The sequence below is a fragment of the Xiphophorus maculatus genome, chromosome 22 (assembly GCF_002775205.1).
Source record: "Xiphophorus maculatus strain JP 163 A chromosome 22, X_maculatus-5.0-male, whole genome shotgun sequence".
NCBI classification, from domain to species: Eukaryota; Metazoa; Chordata; class Actinopteri; order Cyprinodontiformes; family Poeciliidae; genus Xiphophorus; species Xiphophorus maculatus.
In genome coordinates this window covers 29,433,022-29,441,733 of record NC_036464.1, presented here as the reverse complement: position 1 = coordinate 29,441,733, position 8,712 = coordinate 29,433,022, and the positions used below count along the sequence as shown (strand labels likewise).

Below are 8,712 nucleotides of genomic sequence, written 5' to 3'. Positions count from 1 at the left end.
GGACTGATACCCCGAACTGGACTATATTAGATCAGACCCCGTCCACACCAAATCCCATGGCTTGGTCTCAGTTAAATGACACCTTTGTCAGATCTGCTCAGAGGTTGCAGAACCTGTGTGACAGAGCAGAACAGATGGAGAGAGGAGAGATAAAATCTAATTCAGCCAAAAACGTTCAAATTAAAATGGATGCAAATGGAACGTGGGTTTCAGAGGAGAACCTTACAGATAAAACTGATGAACTGAGAGAGGTCTATCACATCTCGTGCCCTCTAGAGAGCATGCGTGGCTTAGGCCTTCACACAGCAGAAGGACAGCACGCCCTGGTTGGGAGCAACACAGGGGCTTATCCTCTTTTGAAAAACAGTACTGGGGGTCGGAAATACGTTCCTTTTCCTCTAGGTGACAGAGAGGCCATAGTAGATAAACTGCCCAGCATTAAAGCTGGTGGGAGTCTTTGGTTGGCAGAGTTAGACCTGCTGACCTCTGGAATGACTCTAGCACTGGGAGATTTCAGAGCAATAATGAGCAGAGCTATGTCTGGCATGGTTATGAGAGACATAGAACACGCAGCAGGGACCCAAAATGTAAGTAATTCTACTCCAGCACATCAATTCATCACACCTTTGGCACGGGAAATAAAAAGGCAGTTTCCACTGGCCACAATCACTCCCATCACCAGGTTTGAATGGGATTACAGCATGGATCCTAAAGAATACATAAATAAAGCTGCAGAAACCTGGTTCGGAAAAACTACAATTAATCCAAAAGGCCCACACTCAAACTTAACTGAAATGTTTAGAGAGGCAATCTTGAAAGGTGTTCCTGAACAGGTTGTACAATCTATGAGAAATAATCCAGATTTAACAAGGTGCGAGTACGTCAGATGGGAGAGGCATCTGCTTCATCACTTATTAAAGGCACAAGATGAGTTGAAGAGAAAGCAGTCTGACACAAAGGATTTAGAAATTCAACTGTTGAAGCTCCAATTGCAGGAAGCAAAACAAAAATTGAAAAAAAAAAAACAGATAAAAAAGAACATGTGATGGTTGTGGCTGTAGGTGCTGCAACCCACACACAAAATGCAACTTCCTGGCAAAACACTAATCAGATTGGGGGAGGACTGGTTCCTCTTCCTGTTTTTTCTGTTTCATATCCTCAAAACAGGTACAGAGCGTTTCCTCGTGGGCGGGGAAGGCGTTTGGCCGGTCACGGGGGCAGTGCTCCGTGGAGGGGTCGTGGGGCGCGGATCGGGGGACCACAGGAGGACATATGCTACCGATGTGGATGTGTTGGACACTGGGCAAAACATTGCTGGGCCATACCAAATCACGGGGAACCAGGTATGATCCCCCACAATCCCAATGTTATACCTGGACAGTCTTTTCAGGGGAATAACGAGCCCACACAGAACATCTAGTGACACGCCCCTGGAGACCCACAGCCCAGCATGGGAACTGCAGACCCCATGCTGTCAGCAACACTGGAGGGGAGAGAAACACACTTCCTGGTGGACACAGGTGCTACACACAGCACATTGAACTTTGTTTCTCCCCTCAGTTTGACGTCACAAACTGTATCTTTAACTGGGTTCTCAGGGACAGAACAAAGTCTGCCTTTCACTAAGCCTCTGACCTTCACACTGGGCAATCAGCACCTGCAACATTCTTTTGTCAGCTCTCCCACAACTCCCGTCAATTTGCTAGGAAGAGACTTACTGATAAAACTGGGAGCAACAATTATGTGCTCTGTGAATGGATTAATTGTTTCATTTCCCGATGGCACGTCCCTCCCTTGTGCAAACTTTCTCACGGATGGACAATTTCTCATGCAGCCAGTTGTTTCTGAGTATGCAGACATACATTGGGGCCTTTTAACGAACTTACCCTCCAGCTGCCTAATGTCAACGTTTGTGGACTGGAAACCTTGGCTCCTGTGTCTGTGCTCCTACGTCTCTCCTCCGGATCCCCCCCCCACGTGACCCTGTTCTACGACAGAGACGTCTCTGAATGGTACCAGGAACCTTTCCTTTCCACTTTGGAGGAAACAACCTGGGAGGTAAAATCTCAGATATTCATGTAGCTCCAGTTGGTGTAGCTGCTGCTGTCTCTTTCACAGAAACACAGTCAGAATGTTATCAAATATCTGATGAAGCTGTGCCTCACATCTCTCTCTGTTTGCACCCTGAGCACCAAGCAAAAGAATTGGGCCCAATGATGAAACGCTCCCTGGCAGCCACAGATTGGATTGCGACAGCAGTGCCAGGTTTGTCTTTCTCCCCTTCTCTTGACACATATAAGATCAGCTTTTCAGGGTCTGAAACAGTAGAACTTCATCATGAACATGTCCAGGCATCACGGTAGGGAAAAATCAGACCACCCTTCAGCAGAACATATGATAACATCTATGCCTGCATCTCTCTGGGCGGAAACGCCTACAGATGTGGGGCTTGCTTCCTGTTCTCCTAATTCATTTCAGGTGGACTCTGAGAGACCCCTCTGGATTCCTCAGTATCCACACAAACCCGCAGCTGAACAGGGCATCGCAGAGACAATAACAGGACTGATTGAGGCTGGAGTGCTGGAACCCTCAAAGTCTGACTGGAACACACCCATTTTGCCAGTGGAGAAAAAAGGTACTGGCAAATACAGAATGGCTCATGACCTGAGAGCAGTAAATGCAGTTCTGAAAACAAAAACGGTGGCAGTTCCTAATCCATATGTCTCCATTGCTGCTTTGACTCCTAGCCAGCAGTGGTATAGCTGTATTGATTTGGCAAATGCATTTTTCTGTGTCCCACTAGCTGAAAGCTGCAGGGACTACTTTTCATTCACTTTCAGGGGAGAACAGTGGCGTTACACCAGGCTGCCACAAGGTTTCGCCCTGTCTCCAGGGCTGTTTAACCAGGTTTTGAAAGATGTTTTGCAGGATTGCCCCCTTCCACGACACCCGACCCTAATTCAGTATGTAGATGACCTTTTGCTGGCCGCACCAACCGCGGAGCTTTGCGTTAAAGCCACCTCCCTGGTTCTGGCTCACCTCCATCAAAAAGGTTTTAAGGTCAGTAAAAACCAATTACAGATTGCACGAAAATAGGTTTCTTTTCTGGGCAGGATAATTTCTGCAGGCACAACTAGCATGTCTCCTTCCCACAAGCAGTCCATTCTGCAACATCCTAAACCCTCCAGAGTTAAAGACATGCTCTCTTTTCTGGGGTTAACTGGCTACAGCAGGAGCTACATTCCCTCTTACACTGACCTGACTCAGTCTCTTCGAGCCTTGGTTAATGAACAAGGCATGAGAAATCTGAATAATCTCCTCTTTTGGACAACTGAGGCAGAACAAGCTTTTATAGCTGTAAAACAACACATGTCGTCCGCTGCAGAGCTCTCCATGCCAGACTACACTTCGCCGTTCTTTCTGGATGTTTCTGTTACAAAACTGGCCGTTAACAGAGTTTTGTATCAGAAAAAAGGGGGTGAGAGACGAATCATGATGTATTTATCTGCAATTTTGGACAAAATGGAACAGAGACATCATCCCTGCACACAGCATGCTGCTGGTGTAGCCAAATTGATACAAAAAAACTGCACACATAGTCATGGGACATTCACTGTTGGTGTTAACGTCACACAGTGTAGTGGCATATGTAAACTCACAAAGTTTCACCATGACAGCGTTGCGACAACAAAGACTTTCTAAAGTCCTGGAAGCTCCTAACATTTCATTCACACACGAAGGCGTGAACATGGCAGACTGTTTTTCAGAAGGAGAACCACACGTGTGTGCAGAACTTGTGGCAAAGTCAGAAAAGGTAAGACAAGACCTGGAAGCAACTCCCTTGATTGGACCAGAGGTGAGACAGTTCTTCACAGATGGTTGTTGTTACAGACACCAAACACAAGAACTAAGAGCTGGTTTTGCAGTAGTAGAAAGCACAAAAGCAGGCTTTCTCACAAGAAAAGCAGAAAGACTGGAAGGAACAGCGTCTGCGCAGAGAGCAGAAATAAAAGCAGTGATCGAAGCGTTAAAGCTTGCCCAAGGATCACAGGTAAATGTGTACACAGATTCCGCTTATGTTGCAGGAACAGTGCATTTGGAACTTTGCCAGTGGATGAGGGGCAGATTTCTGACCACCAGCGGCCGAACCATAAAACATGAGGCGGAGGTAAAAAATAAAAAAATTAAAAAAAAAAACTTGCGGAAGCATTGCTATTGCCAAAAATAGTAGCTGTAATCAAATGCAAAGGTCATGACTTATCAGACACAATGATTGCAAAAGGTAATCAAGCAGCGGACAGAGCAGCTAAAGTAGCTGCGGGGTACACCAATTTGGCCATGGTGTGTTCCTCGGAGGAGGAATTACATGACAAACTCACACTGGAGGAGGTGGTAAGATGCCAAAAGGGGGTGCCACTTGAAGAGAAAAACATGTGGAAGCAACGAGGGGCCACTGAAACAAATGGATGCCGGAGGGGCCCAGACGGCAGGTTAATTCTGCCCCCTGGGAAAAAACAAGAGCTGCTTCTTGAAGCTCACGGGGTTGGACATGTGGGAACTAAACAGATGATGTATAATCTTAAAGACTGGTGGCAACCCCAAATGATCAACATGGTGAAACAGTTTGTAAATAATTGTGAAATGTGTGGACAGGTTAACCCTAAGAAAACTTTGAAGCCACATCAGGGACAGTTTCTTCCACTCACAGGTCCAGGGAAAGAGGTTGTGTTGGATTTCACTGACATGATAAACACGGTGCAAGGCACAAGATATTTGCTGGTTTGTGTTGATGCTTTCACAGGATGGCCTGAAGCGTGGCCAGCAGCGAGAGAAGACAGTAAAACGGTCATAAAATGTCTGATCAACCATTACATCCCCAGGCATGGTTTTCCAGAAAAAATCAGATCAGACAATGGAACACATTTCAGAAACAAGGACCTGCAAACAGTGGAAGCTCATCTTGGTTTGAAACACAAGTTCGGTACGGTTTATCACCCGGAATCCTAAGGCAAAGCAGAATGAATGAATCAAAATTTAAAAACAAAATTGGCTAAAGTTTGTGCACAAACTAAATTAACAGTGACCAAGGCGCTAGAAGGACTTAAGGCCCTTAGTAAAACGATGCATGAGCACTCTGGAGTTTCAAACCCCTTGGATAAGTGATTCACTGATCTGTTTGGAAAATATAAAGAAATCATCATCTCTTTGCTCCTTTCTGTGACAACTTTCCTTGCCCTCCTGATCACCTGTGGTTGCTGCTGTGTCCCCTGTCTGAGGTCATTGGCGGTGCGGTGCATCACCTCAACCATAGAGAAAGGCAGCAGTAGTGATGGAAATCCACCTGCCTATCAGATGTTATCCCGGAGACGTGAAAGAACCGTGAAATTCCAGATTGCCAGAGTTTAAGGGCAGTACTAGTATCCAGTGACAAAAGAAAATTTTCCTTCACTTTAATGTTCTTTATATAATCCATTGATTTCGCTTTTGTTGTGTTTTTTCTTGCAGAATGAAGTCCAATCCTTTCTGGGTGTGCCGGGGTGTGAGACTGTGGGCGCCTTCCACGATTGTTGGACCGAGTTACAGCCGAAATCCCACACTGAAGCCTTCCAGGCAATGTCGGGGTTTCCCAGCGACCGCGCCGGCTCTACATCTGGACACACGCAGAAACTGATTTGACGTTGAGAGGTCTCGCTATAGAGAGGCTGCAGTGATTTGATTTCATTACAATGATTAAAGTTTGATCAGAAAACATTTTTACTTACTTTTAATCCTAGTTTAATCATGCCAGTGTATTTTGAGTGTACTGCCTTTAATCCTGATTTACTTTATTGATTTGATGTTTTACGAATGTGTTCATTGTTCTGTGCCTTTCAATACTCAGAATTCTAAGCTTTTCTTACCATTTCATTAACTTTGCATCCTTTTCGTAGTTCATTAACTTTTACATATTACATAGAAATCTCACCTTTTAGTCTTCTAACAATGTGTTCATTTTTGCATACTACCTAACATTTCACTGCCTTTACAAATAATTTTAACCTAACACTTCACTATAAGTTCCACACACTATCCTAACATTTTGTTCACTTAGCACTTTTGTAGAACTTAACAACTTCGTAGCTGTGACTTTTCACCTTGTTTTTAAATACTAACAATAAAACAACAAAAAAAAAATACAAAACCTAACACAAAATTTTAGACTTTGCTCTTTTGAGTTCATTACCCTCCTGTGGCATGGCGTTGACCTGAGGTAACTACAGAATGAATATAATGAAAAATCAGGCATATGAAGTAATAATGACAACAAAAATGATTAAGACAAAACAAGACTACGGATAACATTTTATTGAAAATAAATATAATATATAAAACAGAAACAGCTGACATAGTCATGCCATGGGTGGTTGACTAACATTTCCCTAAACCCCAACACCCTTCAAAATTTTGTTTCTATTTGTGCATTTCTCCAGATTGTAAGGGGGACATTGTGATTTTTTCCACCGCCTGAGAGGCCAGGGGTGCCCTGTCCGTTTTTACCCCCAAAATATGTGATGAAATGAAATGACATGAAATAAAGACATTGGTTGAGGATGTGGGAGGACGAAGCCTCAGGGGGAAGTTTTCCGGAAGGGACAGTGTCTACTCGAGGATGTACAGCCCCCTTCTTTTATTCTTTTCGTTATTTTCCATTTTTCTTGTTTTGTGTGGTCTCGTTGAGACCAAAAGGGGGAGCTGTTGAGGCGCTTATCAAGCTCAAATACATTCACACACTACACTCGCATATTCTCACACAAAGGGCCTTTGTAATTGTAACATCTATAGAAACTCCTCAGACTCCCGTCTCCCAGGAAATAGAAACTTAGTTGATAAAATGACGTAAGACATCAGATGACCACCAGGTGCATCCGTAGTATAGTAAACGAATCTTCCCGTTTTTGATGAGATGCTGTATAGACTCGGTCACATTCACACCTAGTCTGTAAGGGTAAGCGTCTCCTTTTTTAGCGCTAAAAAAGAATAAAATAAGTAAAGTCTGATTACTTGTACTGGCTGATTTTCTGCTCTGTGTGCGGTACATTTTTGATCCATTTTCAACAGTTGCTATTTCTACTGATTAGAGGTAATTCATAATGAGACCTTCAGACCTTCAATGCACCCACACTCACACGCCCACACACACCACAGTGGCTCACTAAACCTTCTAACTTTATCTATATATTTTGTTTTCTGCAGCTTGAAGTGGTGAGAGTCCTGATGTTAAAAGTGAAGAAAGTTCAGATTATTTGGCTTTTGTTTTTTCAGGTTTTGGTTACAATCTAAGAAAAGCTAAGCAAGTATCGTAAGTCAGTCATATTGTAAGGTAGGATTTCCTTTATGAGCTATTTTTATCTCAGCATTAAAATCATGTAAACCCACTGAAGACACCATTAATGCTGCACCATTCAGATTGTCTCAAAATAATTTTATTATTATTTTTTTCAAGATGGCGCCGGCACAGCTGGCTGCTTGCAGACGCAGCTCCCGTCGCGTGTGTTAATCTGTGTATATTGCTGTAACCGATTAAGGATCCGTGCTTAAAGAACCCATGGATCGTCGGTTGGGCTTTCCGCGGTGGCTGGATGTGGTTCTGTCGCTGTTCTCCGCGCTCTTCTGCTGCTTTTTCTGCTTTTTGTTGCGGAGAGCCTCGCCGAACGGAGTGGCGGTATTGTTTGCTCACGTGAACGGCTGATTGCGCTGTGTGGGCCTCTGCTGCTGCCCGGGGGCAGGCCTGTGGTCCCAGAGGGGTTGCGGAGGGGACGACAGGGCTGCAGGTCTTGAGTTAAATGGAGGGAGAAGAGGAGACGGCACAAACCAGCGTGTAGGACCCAGAAGGAGTACATGGAGTGCAGTATCTTCTGCTTCACGGAAACCTGGCTGCACTCGCTTATTCCGGACTGCAGCGTGGAGGTTCCTGGATTTTCCTTTCCAAGAGTCGGAAGAAGAGGGGCGGCGGGATTGCACTTTATGTGAGTGAGAGGTGGTGTAATCCCGGTCATGTTAACGTGAAGGAACAGATTGTAGCCCGGACATTGAACTTCTGGCTGTGGCAATGCGGCCGTATTATTTGCCGAGGGAGTTTATGTCCGCCATTTTGATCACTGTTTACATTCCCCCATCTGCTGATGCAGCGGTGGCCTGTGACGTCATCAGCTCTACCGCAGCCAAACTCCAGACTCAACACCCGGACGTTGTTATTGTGTCTTGTCTCTTGTCTTGTCTCTATGCTGTAACTGCGAAGTAATTTCCCTGCTGGGATGAATAAAGTACTTCTATTCTGTTCTATTCTAAATTTCTTTTCTGACTGTCTTTACAGTTAAATATTGTTTTTATTAGTGTCTCATGTATATTTAGATTTTTATTTTTAATCTGCACCAGTAACACTTGCACATACAATACATGTATGTATTCATAGTCACACTTATAGTTTTTCAGTACTTTATCTGTGTACAGTACTCTGGTAAGCAAGCAACATTTCATTGCCAAATTGACTGTTGTGTCTTTGTGGAATGACAATAAAGTAAGTCCAAGACCAGTTTTAAGTTGCACAAAATTTGAGACCAAACTTCAGCTTTAATTAACATTTGCAAATGGAGAAAACATACAAAGCTCACATCTCAGTGAGAATCGGATGAGTTCTGACTTGGGGCTGAACGTCCTCTCATTTACATAGGA

General features: G+C 44.1%; 1 long non-coding RNA gene across 3 annotated transcripts; it reads left to right on the top strand.

Moving 5' to 3' along the window:
• The first annotated feature begins 2,064 nt into the window (after positions 1–2,064).
• Positions 2,065–7,037, top strand: LOC111606701. 3 transcript variants are annotated; one of them, XR_002752214.1, is made up of 3 exons: positions 2,065–2,265; positions 2,479–4,168; positions 4,802–7,037. It is a non-coding gene; the product is annotated as an uncharacterized LOC111606701 (long non-coding RNA). The 3 variants fall into 3 exon arrangements; XR_002752213.1 differs by having other exon boundaries at positions 2,441–4,168; XR_002752215.1 differs by lacking the exon at positions 2,479–4,168.
• Positions 7,038–8,712: the final 1,675 nt, after the last annotated feature.